Source organism: Plectropomus leopardus, chromosome 16, assembly GCF_026936395.1.
Source record: "Plectropomus leopardus strain MGB_pleo_1.0 chromosome 16, ASM2693639v1, whole genome shotgun sequence".
Lineage (NCBI taxonomy): Eukaryota > Metazoa > Chordata > Actinopteri > Perciformes > Serranidae > Plectropomus > Plectropomus leopardus.
The window spans coordinates 17,627,724-17,653,189 of record NC_142191.1 but is presented as its reverse complement, the minus strand read 5'-3'; positions in this window follow the sequence as shown (position 1 = coordinate 17,653,189).

The window sequence follows — 25,466 nt, the reverse complement described above, 5'->3', positions numbered from 1 at the left end:
TTAATTGACATGAAAGGCAACAAATCCTCACATTTGAGAAGCTGGCACCACAAAATATGTTTTGCATAAAAAATTAATTATTTTAAAAATAGTTGCAAATAAATTTTCTAACCAACTAACTAATCCTTTCAGCTGCAAGACCAATACAATGGACTATTTGTCTCTTGTGTTGTGGCATTAGATTAACATACTCAAGTAAAGTAAATGTACCTCAAATCTTTATTTTAGTACAGTACGTGAGTGGTAGTTAGTTACTTTCCACCACTGTCAACAACAATATCAAATTCTACACTTATTCAAATGAATACTTATAATTAAGTAAAATGATATACCATATATCCATTGCTCTCCTATTAATAAAAGACAAAACCCCAAAAGTGGCAACACATCAAGGGAAAACAAATACCAAATCCACCTTTCACTCTCACAGGTGGTAGGTCTATGCCAACTGCCAACAAGGTCTTATTAATCAGCACTAAAATCTCTCACATTTCACTGTGTGTAGAAGTACTAGCATAGCCTTGGGTAACCTCTGCTAATAATAGGCTGTAATAATGAATAACGCTTCAGATTTAACTACATCCATCCTACATCATGTCTGGAGGAGTCAGACAGCCTTCAAACTTAAGGTAATACACATTAAACAGATGGAAACTCTACGGTGTAAATCAACAAAATATACTCAAAACAACAATGCAAAACACATGATAAATCACACTTTAGCTAAAACAAGAATACTTATAAATATCGACGGCTGCGTCATTAGAAAGCGGGTTACTCACTGCAGTTGAGTTGCTCACAGTCCCTTGAGGCTGGAAGGGCTCGTTGCTGAGAAACAGCTCCTTAGCAACGGTGGAAACGTCTAGTCCTCCACGTTGAAGCTCCCGTCGGTTCCTCCGCCCGCTGGTCTTTGTAGTTTAGCCTGGGACGAGCTAGCGCAGCGTTAGCGCCGCAGCTAGCTTAGCCGCTCTCGTCAAAACTTGGCCAAAAAAAGTGCTAATTTACTGCTAACGTTGTTGCTAGCTCAGCTCAGAAACTAGTCTGAATAAATACCGGTAATAACTCCATACAGTTTTTCGAAAATAGTCTCAGAAAGAACAGCCCTCTATTACATTTTGTTCCTCAGCACACAGGTGTTTAATAACCTGCCTCTCACACAACTGTGCAGACCTCTGCACCCCAACCAATCAGCAGCAGCAGGCTGATTTAGTAGCTGGTAGCTTTTGATTATGGCTGTCCGCTGTCTGCCTGATAGATTTTATTTTTTAAAGTGAAATTTGACAGATTTGAAATGGCTTAGACTCAAAATTTCACTTAATAATTTTACCAAAAATTATTAGTTGAAGAATAACATCTTGGCTGTCTTTCTCTTAAATACAGGGCTATGAAAACAAAATAGGCCTATACAGCAGGACAGGTTTTAAATATTTTTTACAACTGTTTTGTTTTATTTTGCATTGCCTATGTGTCTCTTCTTGTCAGTTTATCAGTTCTGCATACTGTGACTTACTTTAGGCCTATCTGTCTTTGAATAAAGCTCTTCTACTTAGATTGTGAGAAGTTATTTTCTTTTAATTTAAATGTTTATAATAACTGCAAACACATTTTTAACTTGATTTTAAGTCATTTTAAATAATCTTTTTTTTTTATCTTCGCACCTCGTCTGCACTTTTACTTTTTTTAATTTAAATCATTTTTTTATTGATTTTACATTTAATATCCTTTCTCTTCACTCTTATTGTAAATCTGTATGCATTATTATGTTTTTATATTGTATGGCTCTGGAAGCACTTTTAATTGCCCTGTTGTATGAAATGTGCTATACCATAAAGCTGCCTTGCCTTGCCTATTTATCTGGTGACAACAATAAGCCTATAACATGGACCAATGCCACATACCACTGCACATCATTTCCAGAAAATATTGGACTATGCAGGACTTGAAATAAAAAAAGCACACTGATAAAGGTGTATATGAAAAAAAACATAGCACGTGAGGCCATTTATTATGCCACCTCTTTCTAACCCTAACCCACTACCATTCAGCAGTGTGGAGTAACTACATAAGTTACATGTTATGGAGTTTCATAATTAAATTGTAAAATGAATGTAATTATATGTGCTACAGTTACTAATAAAGGACCTATGACTGAATTAAAGCTACTGATCAAAATGTTGTTGATAACAAAGGGGTTATAGCCTAATATATTATTTTTGTTAAAGAGCTTATATGCAGGATATGATATTTATTCTGTTACTTTGAATCTTTTCACTTTAAAAACATGTCTTCTTTTAGCTAGCCTACTTCCACACATTTTAAAAGTTTTTATGCCCAATTTCAAACACTTGTCAGGAAAGTAATCAAATGTAAGGAGCTGCATTACTTTATGAAGTAATAAAAATAGTTACATTATATTAAATTTTGAATAGAGTACCTACTAATCTGTAACCTATTACATATCAAATGTAACCATCACAACACTCACAACCATTAAAGCTGCATTGGCAGTAATCAAGTTGGACACTCATCAAATAGACTATCTATTTATAAGCACTTTGTTCTCTATAAATAGGAAAAATGATGACCACAGTGTTATAACAGGGCAGATGGAAAATGCAAACACATTTGATATTCAGTGCTATTAAAAACTACATTTCCAGTGTTTGCCAAATTATTTTATGACAAAGACATTTTTATAAGACGTAGGTTCTGTCGAGGCAGCAGTATATTTAGAAATCTTTTCCTCCTGACCTCATTCAGGTTGGCCATGGCCCTGTTTTAAGGGTTAAATCCAGTTGTCGAGAAGATGAAATGTTGCGTCAATGTGAATGGATGTATGTGTACCGCTGCACCCCTGTGAGAGGATCTGGGAACCCTTTATCACCTTCCCGAGCTGTTGAGTAAAAATAATGCCCCCTCTGTTATCCTCATCAGTGGCGCAGTGAGCAAGTCTGAGGGGATATCCTGTTGGCGAAGTAAACGCATTCATCCTGCTTGCGGCGGTTTTGGTGACACAAGATTTACAAAATGTTCCACCCGCCTCCACTTACCTCTTTACAATACTCTGTATATAGAGTAATGGGCCTTAGATCCTCTGTTATTTAAGAAAACAAGGGATTCTCAAAATGGTGCCAACTTGAGCGAGGTTAACACTGAGACCAGCAGGGCTGTTCTCACTTACTTTGACAACCAGGATTTTAAGGACACACTGAACTTTTTGTAAGGGGAGCAAAACATTCTGAGCTTAATTTAAACTTATTTATGACCCTTGTAAAATATATGTATACACTCAGTTTCACAGTTTCATTTCAATGAGAACTGAAGCTGGGTAAGGCAGAAATCTGGAAAAGGCAATAAAATTATTTTAAAAAGGCAGAATTGCTTTCACCACTTAAAGCAGGGGTCTTTTTTCAGGCTTAGCTGAAAGACAGACAAAGCAAGTACCCCCTACTTTATGTATATTGCATAAAACTGAGCTGGATATTAAACTGGTTGGAAATTGTCGGGCAGAGGGCCATATATTGGATTCATGTTAATGTGAATTTGCAGACATTTCTTTATTTTCAAAAAAAACTCTGAGGCCTGGACCCCTTGTTGAAAGCCCAGGATTTAAAGGGACATGCATGCTCATCTGCACTTTTAGAGCAGCCAGCAGGAGCGCCCTCCCTCTAAAATAACCTGTGATTGGCCAAAGTCTCCTTAATTTATTTAAGATTAACTTAAATCTGAAAACAGAGCCAAGAAAAGGAAAAAAAATGCCTATCCCAGCTTTAAATGGCCCTTAGTTAAGAAAACTTTCAATGAAAACAAACAAACAAACAAACAAACATTTATATCAACTTAAAAACACTGGTATTTTTTCCACTTTCTCCTTAAATCTAAATGATTTTCACCAAACAGAAGTGTTTTTTTTTCTCTTAATGTTTCATCACATTAAATACACTGTAGCATTAAAATAAAGTGAACTACGTGCCTCTGTGTGAAGGGTAGGTTTAGAAAGCAGATTACTCAACATCCAACTCAATGACTTAAGCAAAGTTTTAAAACCACTATGAAACAATTCTGTGGGCTGGGTAAGGAGGAACCATTAAGTAGTTGAAGTAATTCAAAACATCCACTAACCATAATACACCGTGTGGTTTCTGATTTCTGGAAAAGTGAAGTACTTAAAAACAATCGCATTTGAAAAATTTCATCCTCCTCTTCATTCCTTCCCTCTCTGTGGCAACAAACTCCACCGTGGGACAAAAATACCCCCGTATATACCTCCGATTATGGAGCTGTATCCTGCTATCACAGCTTGTCCCTTTTGTCTGACCCAAACCACGCTTGTGGTGAAGCTCCTGTCATACTAGCAAAAGCAATGACATTAACATCAGAAACCAGAGGAAGCCCGGTTGCAGGCCACCCAGGTTTTCCACGGGTCTGGAGAGCCAGGGAAAGTATATCTTGGACAAGTCACCGGACTACCCTCGCATTTCCTATTATTAATTTTACGCAGGCGACCAACCCTGCTCTGTAAATCATACCTGTGGTTTCAGAAGGGCCGACGGGTCTCTTCTTTCTTTTCTCTCTAATTCATGATGAGGTCTGCTCATTGTCTGTCTGCTGATCCGTCTAGTTAGCCAAGAGATTATGCTTGTCACTTGCAAAACATCACATGATTCAGTCCTGATATGCTGTTGAGATTCAGGCATCTGACACTGGGGTTCAAGTTTTAAAAGGTCTGGATAAGTTGAAAGTGCCCTTACTTTAGTATTGCCTTGTTTTTGGCACGTTTGTGTTATTGCAGCATCAGAGATACTTAAGAAAGGAAACTGTGGTGAGAAGAACTGGCAATTTATAGCACATTTGCCCTTCAACCTAAAGGGATAGTTCAGATTTTCGAAATGGGGGTTCTTATCCATAGGACAGTGTATTACAAACGGTAGAAGTCAGTCTGCACGGCCCCAGTTTAGAAAAGCAGACTGGAGTCTGACATACATGCTAAGCAATACTGCTGTTTTTGTTTTTTACTTTCCTTGCATGTAAAAATATATATTTTCAAGGGTGTTTTTTTTTTTTTTTTTTTTTTTACAATTTCTTGCTAATTTATAGGTTGTTTCTTCTCAAGTTGCTAATAGCCTTCTTTCTATGTTTTTGAATGATATCAAGCCAACTTCTTCTGAATTCACCACAGTCACACAGTAACAGCAACTAACTGATTGAAGCAGTGGTAGACTAGTGGTAGTTAGTTAGTAGCTAAAATTACTTTTTTTCTCAGTGGAGTCTGGTGGCTTTAACAAGAGCATAGATGGGAATCTGAAGCTATTAACAACTTCCCTGCTGGAACCTGTTGTCTGACGGCAAGGTAAAACTGTGAAAATATTCTCAACAAAGCACGCACACAAACTGACATTGATTTTTTAGGTGGGACTTGTCTTAGGTGGCTATAATACATTTTGTTGCTGTGTCCTATCCACAGCAGTTCAATGCTAAGCGATACTCCAGCATGCTTTTTAAAACTGGGGGTGTGCTGACTGACATCTACTGTCAATATGCTGACTACAGATAAGTACCTCAAACAACCCACCTTCAAAAAATCTGAACTATCCCTTTAAGCAGAGGAGACACAGAAAGTACTAATTACAATGCGGACACATACGGTTTAACAACAATGTCAGGGAATGTGTACATTACTATACATTTTCTTTAAGGTTTAAACGTGACATTAATGCAGCACATCATTTTGATCTTTGTGAGAAAGGACAGTACACAACTAAATACTTAAAAAAAAAAAAAACATTCATAACATATGTCAAGAAATTACTTTGGTTCTTTGTGATTCATGAAGCTTGGAGGAATTTCAAGGTTTCAGGATTATAGCCAGCCACACAATATATGATCCTGTCGGTGTAAAAATAAAGTCAATTGAGATAGATATTTGATGCACAAATTACAGTCGTGTGGTGAGCTATTGATACATCCACAAAGCTGTATGCTGTTTGCCAGTACAAACTGTATTCCCCTTAAAATATTTCACCCATTGTGGGCACTCTTGTCTTAAAATAGAGACTTTTATTCTAACAACTTTAAACAGTAGCTTGGCTCACAAATGACTTATCCTCCTGCAGAGCTAAATGGATCTGCGTTCAAGGCGTCTCCAAACCGTCCACCATTTATAGAAATATGTTGAGTAGAAACCACACAGGGACTATCAGGTACATCTTTTGTTTAATACAGTCAGCTCATTCATTCCTCTTTTTGTTATTGTATGTGCCTTAATCCCATTTGCAAAAATTAGATTTTTATCTCCCCGGTGTGTTAAGTCCTGCAGCACGGAGGGAGGGAGAAACTGCCTGTGAAACCTCAAGTGATTGCTGGAGTCATTCATTTTTTAGTTTCTGGCATGTTCACTGTGAGGATGTGGCAGCTCCCGCTGTGACGCATTTACTTAACTGGAGTCCATCAGAACATGACTGTACGGTATAATAAGTACAGTACAGCTGACAGAGATCATATAAGAGGGGTAATGAGTTGTGCAGAAAAATAAAAGTTCAAAATGAGAGCAACACTCTATGTCAGCTGTGGAGTGTATCTGAAATACTTAAGTACAAAATAAAGGCTACTGGTACTTAAGCATTTCCAGTCATGAAACTTTAAACTAGCTTATATGGAGAAATGGTAAGGGGACCTGCACTTTGGCTACCATACAAAGTGCCACCTGCTTCTCAGTCTTGAGGCACTCACACACTGATTGAACAGCCATCAGGGGCCATTTGGGGTTCAGTATCTTGCCCAAGAATGCTTTGACATGTTGACTGGAGGAGGCGGGAATCAAACCGCCAACCTTCAGATTAATGGACGTCCCACTCCACAACCTGAGCCACAGCTGCCCAATAACATGTCATTAGTTTATAAAAAGTGTTGGTTCATGGCTAATTTATAAGTAACATCTTACTCTAAAGCTGGGCAGATACAAAAAAGATTAGAACAGATTTTACACCCAAGTCGGTTGCCCACAACTAATTTTAGAATCGGGTTACATCAGTTTGGTGTCAGAGTGTAAATGAACAAACAGGTCAAGACCCGTTAGCTTTAGTGCAGGGGCTGGAGACATGGGGAGGACAGAGAATGATATGTGACTACCAGTAACTTTAAAGTTGGCCTATAAATTTGTGAAAGTCAAAGTTAAGATAGCTTAATTATATATTATATTACATTTTGACATACATTTTTATATATAATTAAATATTTTTACTTTACTTGTTTTTTGCTAATCCTCTCGTAACTTTTCACTAATTTCTTGTTAATTTCTGGGCAATTTCTTGTAAAGTTACTCATTACCTTCTTGCCATATTTTTGAAAGAAATTAAGCCAATTTGCTCAGGTTTCAAGGGTTAAAATTGGCTCCACTTCAGTTAACTGCAATGCACAATGTTTCCATGAATGCATCAATAATATGATTTAAAGCAGTACAATGCTCACAGGGGCCATTTTCTATATACTTTTAAAACTTTAAGTAAACTGGGCCAGTATTACATGTACCTATACTTTTACTCTGCATCTTTAAAGCAAAAATTTTATTTGTAAGTGTACTTTTACATTGTAAGTTAAGAGTCCACTACAGCAAAATACTCACACATTGAAACCTCCTTCTCTTAAAAGTCAACATAATTCAAATCTTTGTTGACTTAGTGAGAGACTGCTTATGTTTAGATGCTGCGCAGTGAGAAAGTTCAGCTTAAAGACAGCTGGACTCATAAAGATGGACCTACTTGGAATGTGGCAGTAAAGCAGAGCAGTGGAGAGTCTCTGTGTGAATGTGTTTAGATTCAGTGTCATCTGAGTGCATTAGGTAGAATGTAAACACATGCAGCAGACATTTACTGAAACCAGTCTGCATACTTACTTGTGGAGTGAGCGGGCGGCAATCCTAGCAGCGTGCAAACCTTGAATCTGACCAGCCGTATTGATTTAAACACTATAAAGCTTTTGAGCGCTGAAGGGGGTGAATGGAGCGACTGTAGTGCTCAAGTCATCATCTCCTCGAGACTCCAGACAGATAGCTCGAGGAATTTTTAAACAAAGTTGGAGAAATCCATCATATCAAAACCGTTTTAGGTTTTATTCGGGCCTCTGGTATCTCTCATCTCTTTTGGAACATGACAGTAATTACAGCCATCAAGGTGCTTGTCTGGAGCCGTCAGCCAAGAGTGTGGAGACTGCTTCTCCTCAGCTGCTCCGACATGGACTTCTGACATCACCGCTCCGTTTGTATTAACAGAGCCTGAAGTATGTAATGGCGATAATAACAGACAGGCCAGATTTATTCCGAGTTGTCGCCCTGGTCTAATTCATACATTGAGTTAACTGTTACTGGGAGGATAATCTTATAAACAAGGTAAAGTATTAGCCAGAGGAAGGAATGTGTGGATAAACTTAGGTTGTGAAACGGTCAAGAAGGGAGTTCTCTTGCTCTGTCTGAAATCATATCAGTGATACATGGAATTATTTTAAAGGGGCTTTGATTTTACATGCAAAGTTCATTTTACTGAGAAAATAGTGTTATAACATCTTCTGTGACCCTGGAGCAGGCTTAACATAAGGGCGTAAAAAGGCAGCGGGATGTGGCAGATGGACAGATTATGTTCTTTTAAATTATAGAACCCTAATAATCAGACCTAAAACCCAGCAATCCATTAGCATTTCTGCACCTCCCGCCTTAAATAAGGTCTGTGGTCAACACAAGCTGAAGAGACTGTCATGTTTTGTTTTGCTGTGAACTTCGAAACTTTTTGTGACTTAAAAAAAGACAGTTGCTAACAGGTGGCTAAATGGGATACAGAAGCTGAGCCACGTCAAACACGGTGGTGGCGATGCAACCGTAGTGTAGTTCTTTATAGCCTTGTGATTGTTTTTTAAGTCTGTTGACTGCAAAAGTCCTGTAAGTGGTAAAGATTATATTGCTGAACAAAATCATAAATTTGTGTTCACCACAGAGCGTATTTTCTGTAATGATCTAAAGTCCAATGGAAAAATCCCATTTGCTTTTTGACAAGGGAACCAGGGCAACGTTAGCGTCCGGGTTGGCCTACAGGAAAACGTCATGACTTGGGCGCTCTGTTCAGGTTTGAGTTCAAGTACACTAATATGTCATACATATTGGACCCAATTTTCTATTCTGTTCTATTGTTTTTATTAGTTGCAAAATATGAGCATATACCATTCATTCATAAAAAATACCTAAAGGGGATCTGTGCAAAATTCCGAGCATATGAGTTGTCTGCACATGGTTCTCAACATGGAGGTAGTTGAGCCAATGGCTAGCAGCAGTGCTAAGCAATGACAACAGAGCTTATAAATAATACATAATTCACCAGGGGGGCTATGCTTCTGTGCCAAGCTACAGCTACAGCTATGAGCTATCCAGTGGGTTTACCACAACAAACGGTAGACACAGGTAGCATTTCTTCACTATATCTTTACATAACAAATAGTGGTTTGCTGCTATATTAATGCTCTGGATGCCATGTGCAGGACCTTTTAAGTGCAGGCCAGGGGAGGAAATGGAGACATTTTCTGATTTAGTTAATATGTTGGTGGTCTTATCTGCTTTATTTCAGCATATAGCTGAGAAAAACAATATAAGGAAAATTCTTTGACCAGGAAATATAGGATTATGTGAATAATCTTTTACCTTTTTTGAGAAAAACATGTTAAATAGGATGGATGTTAACAGTTTTTCAGGAGAAAATCTGCTGGACATCCATGGTTGAATTTCTCTGTCATATACTGCCGACCACTGAGCATGAGGTTAAGTACCTTGCTCAAAGGCAACCTGATGGTTGCACTGCAGGCAGGACAAAGCATTAGTCATTCGCTCTCCCTGCCAGATTTTCTGAGCAAGTCCAGAGCTTTGAACTGGCAATGATCCAGTTCCATCTGTACTGATATACAGTAGTATGGACACAATTTATAGTTATTTTGCTTTGTGGTTGGATTCATGGGGATCAGATTACATCCATAGGCTGCATTTCCCAACTGAGAAACACAAATTTTCTTATGTAGATGCAGAAAGGCAGGTTTATTCACATCATTATTGATGCTGGTCAACTTCATGTTCTGATCAACAATCAGCCTCTGTACTGCAACAAGACAAAGAGAAAAATGAGACAGGTTTGATGAAGGGAAAATAATCTTATTTCATAGATTTATAGTATTTATAGACTAATAATCTTATTTCATAGATTTATAGTATGTATAGACTAATAATCTTATTTCATAGATTTATAGTATTTATAGACTAATAATAGATTCATTATTGATAGACTTATTTTTAGTAATTTCTTAATCATTATGCAACACAGCGATGGTCTTAGAAACGCCTCAGCCATTGCAGTATTTAAGGACAAATTGAAAACCTTATTTTTCTTGGGCACTTTTAACTAAGGTTTAGGTGTTATTAATATTACATTGTTACTACATTTTTAAATATTTTAAAATTATTTTTGCTCATTATTTTACTTTTTTCCCATTTTTTGAAACTGTGTTGTTTTACCTCTTTTTTTATTTTTATTTTTTTTAACATATAATAAGACTTGGAATTTGCTTAGATCTCCTGTTGAGGCCTCTTTTAAAAAACACTGGCAACTTTTCTTTTTGCAGACTTTTTTTCGGGGGGAATTTGTGCAGGTGATAAATGTGGCCTTGTTGGTTACAGTAGGACTAAAAACACAGCCAAGCTGGACTTGGCAGTCCTTCTCCACAATGTTCCATGAGTGGTGAACTGTGCTCCAGTTTCATGCTTGTTTGAAAATGTTGTCACCCTTTTTCCTCTTAAATATGAAACACTAAACACATGTGTAAAAATTATAGCATTTTAACAGCTATTAAATGAAAAGACAAATTATTTTTCGGCATAAAAAGAGCTGACTGATTTGCAGAGATCGTTACGTAGGTGTTACTCTATTAGGTTTCAGGGTATTATGTCTAATGATGTCAACTTTTCCCTCATGTGAATATGTTCCACCACATATTCATTCAAAGGGAAATGGCGCAGCTAAATCAAGTATAAACTCTTTATAATGCCCCAATAAAACACAGACCCGGATAGAAAAAAGTCACCTCTGGAGAGAGAAATGTGCATAACATCAACAATCTGCTGCGAAATGTGAAATGAAGAAAGTGACCTCTAGTCCCACTGCTCTTGCCCCACTCCCATTCATCAGCTGCTAGTCTCCACTAAAAGCAGGCTTTACAGCCGGTTGGCGCTCGCAGTCTAAAATATGTTCTACTGGATGGACACAAGTGTCGATGAGGTGGTATTTCTCAGGCCCCTTGTCTTTCCGTTATCACAGGATGTGGAGTCGGGGAGAGTGAGGGAGCAGAGTGGGGAGGACTGGAGCCCTAAAGCATGATTTACTTGACCTTGCAGCGCTGGAACTCGCGGCCAGAACCTCATTAATTCCCAGGGTCATTCCGTTCGGACATAAATTGGTTAAAAATCGGAACGCGTGGATGACTTCCAGACATACACAAAGAATTATGAAATCTCTGGCCTCACCCCACCCTCCCTGACTCTCCTCATACCCACTCCAGAACTAAAGCATTTCCAAATCGCCGGGTGTAAATCACACAGGTCTGCTCAGAGGGAGTCGCCTCATCCTGATCGGAGGGAGGAGGCCAATGGAACGTTTTGTGCTTATTAGGCAGCAAATATGGCGTTGTTTTATGTGATTATCAACTGTGAATGATTTTTCACTCTCATCCATTCTGGAGCCTTGGCCTGTCTTTTGTTTGGGAAAAAGGAGCTGGAGGAACAGCAGGGCTTAGAGGGAAGCCCAATAAATTACACTAATGCACACATTTAAAGGGGCTCATATTCCCTCTGGCCTGTTATCAAGACTACTCCAGTGAGAATGTAAACTACCTCTTTCTGTCCCACTCCCCAGGCCCAATATTTAATGTTATCATCCTTTAAAACAACTCCACTGTTTATGTTATCACAAATAAAGGGCAGATTATTTCAACTTTTTCTCACTATTTCATATTGGCTCCAGATTAGTCAGGCAAATAGTTGTCTAATGGTGCTGCTGGGCTCATTAATTCAAGAAGATAGACCCAGAATTGTGTAAACACAGTGAAGTCAGGGCTGGTGAATCACACCTTCAGTTTATAGAGGCCGACAGAGGGGGAGGATGCTCTATATGAGCCCACACAAGGAAAGCCGCAGAAAGGAAAACAAGCGTAATCCTGCTGATAAAAGCAGGATTGTTTCAAAGTTTATTTGGACATGCAGTGCCTGGCTGAGGGTAGACCCTAATGAGACAGCAGCCTGTCCAGAGTGGATTCATCACCGCTGGATCGGGGTTATCACCCTCTGCCGTGCTCCACTACTTTTAATCAGGCTCCTCTCTGGTCACTCCCTATCAGGAGCAGTCCATCTCTGGAGCTGTCGGCATCCATCAGGAGCTGCAGACAGGCCCGGGGAGCACAGGCTGAGGAGTGCATTAGTAAATTATTGCCTTGTGGTTTAGCTTCAGTGTCTGTCATGTTGCAGAGTGAACACACACACATGTACGTGCATGCACTTGCATACTTGCGACATTTATTTATGGGAGAACTGATAAATGAGACATTGTAGTAAAACCAGCAGTCTGATGCACGCTGGAGGAGCTCAGTGCAGTCAAACTCTGCAGAGCTGTATATCAAGAACACATAAAAGCAACACCTGTAGGATATAATGCAATCCACAATAAAATCCCTGCCATTAATAAAAACTCTGTGGAGTTCATACTGTTACATCTTTTAATAAATACATGTGATGCATGATGGCTATCACCTGAAATCTGGGCCTATTCAAGTGGTACTGGAATGACTTGGAAAATTCATCTAAACACTGCCCCAAGTCAAATAATCAATTCGGACAGTCTGCAACAATTTTGGTACACAAGTCCCTGTGTTGATGTCATATATGCAGAAATGTGGGGGATGATAGTAAATGTTTGCTTGATTTTAATCAACTTTTAATGAATTCACATGTTTTGTGTCTATGTTCTGCTCACATGTACAGTGACCTAGGTTAGTTAAAAAAGTATTTATTAGCATGAACCAGGTAATGCCAAATTTAATTGTTTTAGGGGTTGTACTGGTGCAGCAACAGGTGTGGGACAAATTCCCTTTGTAACAGAGGTGTGGACTCGAGTCACATGACTTAGACTCATGTCAGTCACGAATCAAACATTTGATGACTTTAGACTCAACTTGAGAAAATCAAAAAAAGATTTCCAACTCCTCTTGGACATTAACACCAGTGACTGGTGACTTCACTTGGTCTTGAGTCTTTTAATTTGAAAATACTTTTAAAATATTTGAAGAAAATACTTGAGAATGCTTGAGACCTGCCCCCACGTCCAAAGATTAAAAGGTAAAAAATTAAAAGAATGTGCCAAAAATCTTTTTTCCCCTATAAATTCCCAGCAACCATGAATCACGAAGACTTAATGTTACATTACTGAGCACCAGTTGCAAAAAAAGATACCAAAAGTAATTTTGTTCAAGTACAAAAACTGCATGGACGTCAACAAGACTGCAGTATGCCAAATATGTGGGTTGAACAATTACTGACGGAGACGCCACAACTTCTAACTTTGACATCTGAAGATGCACAAAGAACAGTAAGCTAAAGGTAATATGAACATAGTTAGCAAGCTAATGTCCAGCTAACATTAGCCTGATAGCTAAGTAAGTTTTTAACAAACTTGTTTTAACAAATGAATTCACATTTTTAAAAGCTTTTGGGATTTTTGTAAAGTTAATATATTATTAGGCTACTCTGTTGTTAAAGGGGCATTACATTTGGTGAAGAGTGCATTGCAGGTTGTTTAAGACTCAAAACTCATAATTTAAGGTTTGGAATTGACCCAAACCTTGTCAGTCTTGACTTGGGACTTGATTCAGGACTTATCTGCAAAGACTTGAGACTTACAAGACCTGAGACTTACAATGACCTAGTTCTGCTTCTGCTTTGTCATATACAGTTTTAAACTGTTACCAACGTGTTGTTGAAAAACTCCGAGTGATTAAAATACAACACAGCTTCTCTGTAGCATTCAAATTGTTTTCACATTATGACTTAAAGTTCCTAAATACTCTCACACACTCGTCCAAACACACACACACACACACACACACACACACACACACACACACACACACACACAGACACACACTCAAACATAACGAATGTCTGTGTGTGTGCACTGTCTGATTAGTTTAACTTTAAAGGTGATTTAGTGCTGTTAGTGTTACTCACTAGCATGACACGACCTGCTCCCACCTCATCAACACGCCCCCACAACCCCAAACAAGCACATTAAAGTCACAACAGCTTTTCGTCTTGTTCTGCAGAGATGACAAGGCACGATTGTGCAGCTTGCCGCCTGCATCTTTGTCTTGAAAGAATAAATAAAGATATTTTCTCTGCCTCCGCTTAAGTAAAATACACAAATCTCAGACGCTGAGCCGGGACCTTAAATCACTCATTGTTGATGTTTAGACCAGTTAAGTCAATAATCTCCATCTTGCCACAGTGATAAGTGATATTACAGGGAGACTCTTTACCATTACTTCTCTCTGGCAGTTTGAGCTTTTCTTATAGCAAAAACATCAGTCGGAGCATGTGTTCTGAGTAATTGACCCTGAGGGAGAAATACATCTGAAAGTAAAAGAACAATGTGGCAAATTACATTTCATGGTCACATAAGACAATATCAGTGTTATAGAGATGTCTGCAAAAGATGTAGACGCGAGCAAAGATGTTGCAAGATGAGGGCAACAAGACCGTGAGAAACTTAATGAGCATTGATGGTTAAAGAAAACGCAGACACTTTGGTCAAGTACACAATATTGGTTAGTATGCAGTAAAGGGAAGTCTTTCCCCACTCGACAAATAAGCTTCACTGCCTGGCCACAAGAGCAATGTGATGAGGCTAGATAAAGATGTAGACAGTACTGCTTTTTCTTAAAGGTTAAATGTGTACATCATATTCACTTTACAGCAGAGAGCTTAACAAACTTCTAATAAAGGGTGAGGACAACATTTGGCCTCTGAACTTTTACTGAAAGCAGCTGTAAAACTGTTGGATAAAACACAAGACATTCAATGATCGTGATCACAAATCAGGAACAAATTAGCCATTCCATTAACAAGAGATACCTTACACAAAATTCAGACTCAGGACTGCTGACATGATTTTTGTGACACTGAGGTTGAGTCAAAAGTCCCCAAGTGATAAACCACCTTCTACACATACACAGATATTTTTGATTTGTTTTTGTTACATTAGTCTACATGCAAACTGAGTTTTAGTTGTATTGAAGAAAACTCAACGGTGATGAGATCTCCAGTTGTTGTTTGGAAAAAGGTAACATTAGTTGTAATTATGTTTACAGCCAGGTAATAAATACAATATTGGTCTGTAGTTAATTCAACATTCATGAAAACTGTAAGGGATGACCTTCTTGTCCAAATATGGTCACATTTGGCACCAAAAAAACCAAGATGGCCACAGCTGAAACACCAAACTCAAGGCTTTAAAATAACAGTACTAAAACCAATGGGTCACAATGGCTATGTCCGTTATTTAAACAGTCTATGGTTCGATGGTTTCCGATGTTGGTCAGACAACACAAGCACACTGAAAACTTCACCTTAAACTCTTTTTCTGTGGTGGGTATTCTGACATTTTACAGTCCAAACAATGAAATGATTTCAATACATTGATGATGAAACTAAATTTTAGTTGTGGTCCTACTACAGCCGTGTTTCATAAAGACCAAATTAAGTCATCCAGCAGTTGGACAGGTCGAGATAAATTGAACAGTCGAGCCCTTTTGAATAATGGAAAATCCACAATAAACCTGTTTCAGCTTTAGATGACATAGCATCACTCCTATCCCCCAGACCATCCCATAGGCAGTAATTACAGGCTGCGTAGCATGTGTCTGTACGTCGTGTGGCCTGTGCTGCCGGCTGCTGAGGAGCCCTGCATCCCATCACGGGTCCATAATGGAAGCCAGATGTTTCCCTGTCTGTTTAAGGCTCATAATCAATAGCCTCACTTAGAGCAGCTCGGACTTTCTCCTCTTCGACAGCTTGTTATGAGGAGGATCTGTGAAGGAATGGTGTGTTGCTGCTGCAACAACAGAAGTGTGTCAAGAGCGAGATTAACTAATTGGATTCCCCACATGAGTTTTTGTTTGGGGGAGGTGGTGGTGTGTGGGGAGAAGGGAAATGATCCCTCCCTGTAGCCTCAACAAGCTACATGACACTGCTGGTTTGTTCCTCCAACTCCCAGACATCGACTCCAAGAGTGATGGAGGAAAGGGGATTCCCATGCAAAAAAAAAGAGAAAAATCCGTCCAAATAAATAACCTGAAGTGGCACTCAAAGTGACACAGCGCATCTCCATTTCCTGTGACTGTTTCCTGCAGTCAGACAGGATCGCTTTATATCTCGATCCACAAGCTTGCGCCGAGGGAAACATCATGAAGGTGATAACTTTTTATTTCGGTGTGAGGGGAAGTGAAGGGTATGTATACAGCAGAGGGTTAGTGCAGGAAGAGGCAGAGGTGTGGTGATTGGAGTGTGCAGGTCATGACCTCCAACTCTGTAATGATGATCTGATAGATGTTGTGAGTCTGAGGTTAGATCTGTGTTAGAGGAGAGTGGGGAGGAAGACAGAGCACAGAGGGAAGTGGAGTGGTGGGCAGTTATGCATGGTCAGGATATCTCATATGATCCCTGATGGTGTCATAAGAGTCAGCAAATAAAGTTCTGTTAAATGTTTTTTTCACAGTATTGCAGACTACAATGTCTGGTAGACTTTTTTTAGACAAAAACTCCCTCTGATGCATTCAATATTTTTGCACAATATTAAATGTCACTTCAATATATTGGAACAAGATGGCACTAGGTTTTTGGGGTGCCAAAAAAGAATATGTTTTAAAAACTCATCATCGATGTCTCTTTCCAGAAATCATGACCCAGGAATAAGGAATAATTCTGGGACGGGTACAGCCGACAGCCCTGATCCGAGTACAAATACTGCATGTGATTATTCAGTGCATTGTTCAATATTCACATTTTTGTTGTTTATCAAGCCAAGGTCTGCCATTTGTATTAAAAAACTTCAAATACTGATTGAATTTTCACTCTAATGATCTTCTCTTAGGTCATTTTCTTGGTTCAACTGAGTGCACTTAAACTGAACTGACTCTTTCTACATGTGTACACATGTTAAACTGCTGTCTAAATGCTCCTAACACAGAGCGAGCGGGGCAGTTCCTGATGAGGGCCGCTGGGAGACGAGCAGGAGATCTGGGGTTAAGGCCTCCGTCCGTGCGGAGTGGGAATAACTCCATTTCCACTGATAAAGGCAGCTGGCTCCGGCGACGCTCGGTAAAGTTTTATAGTCAGATATGCACAGATGATTAGGCCAGCTGTGCAGTGTCATATATTCCTAAACAAACCCTGCAGGAACTGAACTCTCACCCCTTGCACATATGGGTTACAGGGCTTGCACTCACATGCACTTAAATATGTGCAAACATTAGGCACACACACACCAGAACAAGAAAGTCACAGTGCGCTCGCTGGCTTGCATGAAAGCTCACACTATGTGACCCTTGTTAAAGTAGCATAAATCATATTCTGTTAAAGTGCATTACAGTCGTAGAAATGGATTTTCTTCAACCACATGGATGCAAATAAGGACCGTAATTATGATCTCTCACCCGCATCTAAATCTGTCTGCTAAATCAGTTTAAAGGAAGTGGGAAGGATGTGAAACTGAGCGGCGCTTTCTATAAATCACCTGTTCACTCTCACTTGCGTGTCTCCTCACTGGTTGCTGTGGTGACGAGTGTGTTGCAGCATTTTCGATCCAAATTGTTTCGATCAAAGGAACTGTAAAATACTCAGTCTGAGCTCTGAGCAGCTCTCTCTCCGCCACAGCTCTGTTTATTTTGGAACAAGAACAAGATAAACCCAAGTGACATCTTATTTATTTTCCCGCTTTTGCCCTCTCCTCCCCTTAACAAGCAGAGTCGTGAAGAAGAATTCCTTGATAATTCATCAGTATCAGTCTAAAGTCTGTGTTCTCTGGAGTGTTGACACCACAAACACACACACAGATATATAATGGAGTGTGACCAGGTCTAATGCTACAACACAGAGTCAGATAATAAAGACAACATCAGATAAAAGGGGCATGAGCAATGAGCCAAGTGACAGGCTTGATTGTGATTGGTCCCTGGGGTGGTCCACTGCAGGTCTGCAGCCTCTAAAACACCAAACACCAAAGGAAACAGTCTTAAAAGTGGTTTTTGAAAGTAACTTAGTGATAAAAAAATATTCTGTCAGCATGCTCAGCTGGCTGCTCTTTACCCTTTTCTTTTTTCTTCTTTTGTCACTTGTGTTTTACAGAACTTCATTGTAAGATATGGCTTTTTATCGACATTTCTTGGAAAAGCTGCCCCCCTAAAAAAAGATATTTTGCGCTGCATGACCCTGATTATATAAAAGGTTATGGAACATTATTTCGCAGTTTCCCTTTTTAAACGATAACATCTGAATTGATAAAGGGTGAGCGTGTTTAGGTGACTTGTCATGTACTGAATGAAGAGGCAAAAACTTTGTCAGTCATTTGACATCAGGATTTAGCGGACGTGCAGTTCATCTTGTTGTTAACTGAATGGTGTTTCGTTTGAGCTGTTCTCCATAAAACAGCATCTGCGAGCCACGATAAGCACCAAAAAGGGGAAATGAGGAAACCTCAGACTATACTCAGCACACTTAAAAATGTATCTTCAGAGAGGCCATGCAGGTGACCTCTGTTGCGTCATGTTGCAGGTTCAGCCCTCAGTTTGTTTCCAGTGTAACATATCATACAGGAATTTAGTGGAATCAGCTCCTCTTATCTTAATGTAAAGTTTTATTACTTTCGAGTTAAATAAATGTACACAATTTACACAATTAAGTCTTAGGGCCCTTCATTTACTATGTTTACAACTGAAAGAGCTCATCGTGTTTGTTTTCATATCTGAATATGTCATTGGCCTTCATTTGTGTACATGCTGAAAAGTGTATCTGGTGCTCTCTGAGCCTAAAGCCCTCATATGTTTGGTGTTGTTTATTAATATTAACCGATGAAGGTCTGAGTACTGACGCATAGTGCAGGAGGATTTCTAGTTTCACTTTATTTCTAGTTTTCATTTTTGAACAAATTCTGAACTTATAAACATGACTCCTCCTTACTTGGAATGATGAGTTGAATCAATACACAGCTGAGGGTTCACTGAACTCATTAAATAACATTTCTAAACAAACGTGATAAGCACATTGGCAGATTTCCCAGCATGCACTGTTTGAGAGGATTTCAGACTCTCCAGAAATCTTTCTTTTTGTAGTTTGAAGAAAACATAAATGAGCAGCGAGGACACAGCCTCTGTACATGAGGTGCCCACCCTACCAACTGAGTCACTGGGCACCCCGCGTGTACTTCATTTTTTGAAACTTTGGCCACATTTGATATAAACATAATAACAGCATATATACAACACAAAATGTCAAAAAGCATTATAGGTCCCCTAAGTAAAGTAAGTAAGTTACAATTTTTCGGTCTCATAATGAATGACGCGTCATTTAGCTAATTATTTACCTGCAGTTCACTGGACTCAAATTTTTAAGTTGAATTAGTTCAAACTGTTTAACAGTGTGCCCACTCTCAAGTTTGTACACAAACCCTAAAATCTAACCTCAGAACATGATATTCTCATCACTGAGAGAAATAATAATTTCATGTTCCTGAAAGCCAGCGCTGAGGTTGGATATGCCAGCAACTCTCTCATTTGCACGCACATAACGTCAACTCTATCTGATGCTTGGACTCTAACATACGGTTAGTTTGAAAGCCACAGGCAGTTGAGCCCGGTTTCAGAGAGCGGAGTGAAAATTTGCTGCTGATGACAGGTCATGTGAAATGAAAGTGCTTTTTACATCCTCTCTTTTGTGTTTGCATCTCAGCGGGCAGCCCGAGCTCGGCCATAATCCCCTCCCAGTGTGTGCATCACTCAGTGAATTCAGCCTCTATGGAAACGAGCAGGCGGTCGGACCGCTGCCATTTCACAGCCCTAATTAATACCAAACCTCTGCACCCTTCACAAATTACAGCGTACACCACACAGGGCTGGCTCAAGACAACAGTCTGCAGTCTGCAATAAAACGGTTCCTTCACGGCCACATTAAGAAACAGGGCGGTAGGTCAGAGGACTTTTAGCTTGTAACTGATTACCGTTGGCCATCAGCTCCGAGTGTGTAAGCAGTGTATTATTTGAGAAGGGTGGTGAAAGAGAGCTTAAGTAGTGTTGTCCAGGTGGCGGATTCTCAGAGGGATTCTCCACTGTGAGAGCAATCCAAAGACAACCAGGAGAGCTTTTTTGGTGGAGGAGGAGGGGGGAGGGCTTCTGTTCAGGCCCAAGAGGGAGGAACTGGCCACCCCACAGTGCCCCGCTGGCTGTGGTCCGCAGCCAGTGCAGCAGTAGGTAACTCTGGAGCCAAGGTGGAGTGAGAAAGGAAGGGAGGAAACTCGGAGAGAAACCATGAAAAATGTGGAGCATGAAAATGTCTCCCTTGGTTTATGGCAGCGCAGCCTGGCTTCCAAGAGAAACACATCTTTAAATTTAACTTGAGATGTCTTTTTTTCTCTCTCTCTCTCTCTTCCTCCACTCCCAACTGCTGGCAAGGGCCTGGTTTTGAAAGCAAGGCCAAGATGCTTGGAAACTGCGACCATGTTAAAAAAGCACTCAATAATGTGGCTTTTTGGAAATGTGGCGACAGCTTCTGTACGAGGGGCTCAGCTTTCAGCGTTGGTGAACATGTTTGATACGTGTGCAGCTGCAGAACTGCCCTCAGTGTTCAGAAAAACACATGATTTACACGCCGAAGGTTCATATGTAGCGTGAGGAAGAATATCACGTAAATGTTCTGCAGATTGTTTTGCTGCAGAACATCAAACATAAACTCTGTTGGCAATGAGCCGTTCAATGTGGCTGCACTGTAAAATCTGACAAGCTGATTTTACTTAAAATCATCCTGGAAACCGATTGCCTTCAAAGAGTAAAGTAAACATAACTATAAATCTTAATTTATGTTTACTTTATATCTAATGGTTAAGATTAATTGAAATCTATCTATCTATCTAATTGATTTACCTATTTTTTTAAGTTGTTGCAACGTAAAAAACTTTTAGCAACTTTAGTAAACCAAGGTAGTCTAACCTAACTTGACAATGAAAAAGAGGATTTTGCCAATAATGATATGTGATTTTTGTTTTGTTTACATGTTGAAAAATACAAATATTATTGACTAGATTGCAGCCAGCAGAATTGCGATATATAGCTCAGTATACTTAGTTTACTGAAGCTGCTTAAACTTAGAGAGATAATTTAATTAAACTTGTAGTTTTTAAGTTTCAACAACTTCAAAAACAAAATTAAGTAAAAATAACTATATTTAAAGTAAACTCAACCATTAAATAAAAAGTAAACATAAATTAAGACTTGGCAATGGATTTCCTTGATTTTTTTAAAGTTAAATTAACTTGTCAGATTTTACAGTGTTTCTCCAGCTTCTCACACTCTCTTCCACTGTGTTTTGAAAAAGAGGCCATCAATAAAAGACCTGATACCAGTTATTCCACTGAATTGCATTAAAATGACGGGGCCGGCTGGAAACATTTTGGCCTGCTATCAAATTAAAGCTTCGTACCATGTAATAATATTTTGCTAGTCTCAGGAGGAAGTCGTCTCTCATGCCGATGATTCAGAGCTCATTTAGGAAAAGAGCATCCAGCTGATCTCATAAATCAGCGTTTGATGGAACAAACATACCTCTGAAGGAAAGGGAGCCACCTCCGCAGTATTGACACTCACTCATGGAGTCCAAATGACCAAATAAAATGCTCCGCTGATGATGAACACATTTTCTGGGTTTGTAATGTGATGCACTTCAGCCAAAAGTTAACACCTCTGTTTACAGTCGATGCCATAAAACCTTAATTTATGTCGGTGAGATTAAAATATTGTTGGCAAAAACTGTGGAACACAACTAAGTATTTAATCAAGTAGTTAAGTGTGAGTATTAGTGTCATTATTTATATGTCAGGTAATTTACTAGGGATGGGCATGAAAACTTAAGTACTTGTTAGGATTCTTTCAACATCTACAGTAACTGTTTGTGTTTTGCTTTGTAAAAGAACATGTCTACACAATTAATTGTAAATTGGCCCTGCTGCATATTAAAAGTTGACATTTTTGACTGGATGTAACTCCTACCTATGAACATTTGCCCAGATCGATAACAAAAATAGATCTACAAAGCCGCAGATAACGTTCAACGTTTTTAGTCAGACATCACTCAATCTAATGTTACCGGCAGACCAGGAATAAGAGTGATGTTCGGAAAATAAATGATGCTGACCACTGCGCTGCCTTGCTACCTCGACTCAAACTGTGCTGCACTGACATGCGTTTCCATTACCAGTTTTAACATGGTGTGTCACACCCAAGATGGACCCGAAATCAGGCCAAAGCGCCAACTGTCTCCAAGTAGGTTGCATTGATGTCATTATTTAACATAATGTTCTGTTATTGATAGACATAGCAGATTCTTCAGTTTCAACAGTGTCTCAAAATAAAAGAGAATACCAAGCGCTTGATCTGTGGATGAAACGCAAACCCTGCTCACTGTCTGGAGCGAGAAGACCGTGCAGGCCAGCCCAGTCACCGCAGGAAAGTATTGCCATTGTATGTTTCTGTAAACTGTTAACATGTAATATTTGCACATTTCATATGTATCATATCAACGTTTCAAATGACAAAGTATATGAGCTGACTTTGTCATTGGGAGGTAGTGGGAATGACAGAAAAACGTTCTGTTGGTTCCTGAGCACAAGCGCGTCATCAGTTAAAGACACCTTCAAACGGGTGGCCCTTTAGTATGGAGGTGCAAATCCCTGCCATGTAAGGCATCATCTTACAGGGGCCCTACTGGGCTGAGTATTAGCGGTCCCCTGGCCAATCACCTGCAAAATGTTATTCAAATTAGTAAGCACTGACCGCTAGGGGACACAAAAACATCCCCAAAGAAATGCCAAGTAACTGCAAAGAGACACAAAATGACCATAAAAGGGAGTTAAACAACAGTGAATTTTGAATGCAGAACTTTTATTTGCAATGCAGTTTTTCTACACTTTAGTACTGCAACTTTCACTTAAGTAAAGGATCTGAGTACTCTTTCCTCTGCTGCATGAAAGTTAATTCACAGTAATGTTTTTGAGATGTTCACATCATCAGTACCATCATCATCAGAATTACTTAACTTAAGCCTCCACATTTTTGCACGCAGCATTTATCGGCTGCAGTTTCTCAAGCACTTATTAAGTTATGTTGAAGTTTTGTCGCCCCCCTTTTCCTCCGGCAAGGCCACAGACTCTGATGCATTACGCCAACGGTGGAGAAATCTCCATCAGCCTATCAAACAGCTTCACAGATAATGCCTCAAAGCGCAGGAGACGTCACAGCTTTTAGTCACGTTAATCCCTCAAACCCCCACAGACAGAAACCTCCTCCTCTGCTCTCACAGAGGTAATTTGTTTTACACAGTTACTTTTTCAAAGCGTTAAATATTGGTGAAATCTGTGAGGCTGGTTTGTTTTATGGGTTGCCCTGTCCTGAGTTGCCAAGAGGGACGTATAGGACAGCTTTTAACGGAGGGGGAAAGGCTGACATTAAATACAGGCCAGATGGACTTTCTCCTATCCTGCTCATAAAAGTTCTTAGGACAGTTCACAAATCAAGGCCTCTCAGTATTATGTTAAGCGTTTGGATTGTTATTGTTATTGTACATTTGCAAATACTAACGTAATTTATAGCTTTTCGAGCATAATTCGAGACTCAACCCACCCAGACATTTAATATGTGAGCGTTTAACAGTTAATATTGGGTTGATAAAGTGCCCGGGGCTTTTTACGGCCTTCCATGGAAACTGGCTATCATAACTCTGACAACTTTTCATCCAGCATGAATTAAAAGTGAAGATTAAGACGAGTGCCATCCACTTCACAACCTTCGAGTTAGTTTATGAGAAGCTACGCTGGAGTTTTGGGGGTAAAATAACTCCAAAAGGCAGCAGCAGGTATTACTGTAGAGCCAGGAGGAGAAGGGGAAAATGAAAAGTGAAATTCAAGATGCTAAGCTAAAACGGAAAAACTGCAGCTCTCGGGGGGTCAGTCCTCTTTCCGGAGGAGAGGAAAGTGGACCCCATAGTAGAGGGAGTTTGTGGTGGTCCAGGTTTTTGGGTCACTCACTATGATGTTGCTGTTAACATGACAACAAATACCAGAGGGCTTTGAGCTTCCTGACTGAGATATAATGCTGCGAAAAGTACATCACATTACGCTGTATGTCGAGTTTTCTTTCTTTTACATTGTTTTGCCAAAATGTGGATACATGAAATTAAATTATGATGTTGAGCTGTAGTGAAAAGTACATTCACTCATATTGCACTTCAGCATGATTTCAAGGCACTTGAGTATTTCTATTTAATCGATGCATTTTTTACTCCACTACATTTATTTCTCAGCTGTACTTGCAAATACAAAAAACCCACAAGATATGTTTAAATTTGTTTAAATTTAAATTTGTTGTTGATGTTTTGTTGCAACTATTTTTTTAATTTTTACTTTAACTTGTATTGGAGTAATCTGATAGCATGTTATTGTTACTTTTAAATAATTAAATTAAATTCCATAAATCTTTTATGTCCCCAGATGGCAATTTTGGTGTAGCATGATAGAAAAACAACAAATATCGACTACAGTAACTTTTAACAACAACACAGTGACAAAGACTGTATACGCAACAAACCTTGGTAAAAACATAAATTTTGCCGAGTGCAACGAGCTAAAGTAAACAGTTTGCATGCTTCCTATGAAATGTTTCTTTATTTTATGTGGTACCTATTAAACTTGAGTAAAAGCTGCACCAGTGGTGAAGAAGAAACTTTTACTAACCGTTAAAATTTTTACTGAAGTACAAATAAAGTGTAAAAATACTTCCCTCTTCCAAAATGAAACAAACTCAATAGACTACATTAATCTATAACCACACTGAGGTGATAGGTGCCGCCAAAATGAAGACAGCCAATTTCCAATATCCAAATCTCAGTCGTTTGTTCAGGAATAAATTTACTGTTATTACCGTTCAAGTAGTTTTTGAGCAATGGAAGGTTATTTTATACAATACAAAAATGTCCCACCTGACCCTGCTCTCCCCTATTTTCTAGCAATTTGGTGTTGTGTGTGGATTTTATATTATACAATTGAAAACTCATAAATGGTGGGCATTTTGATAGCAATATATGT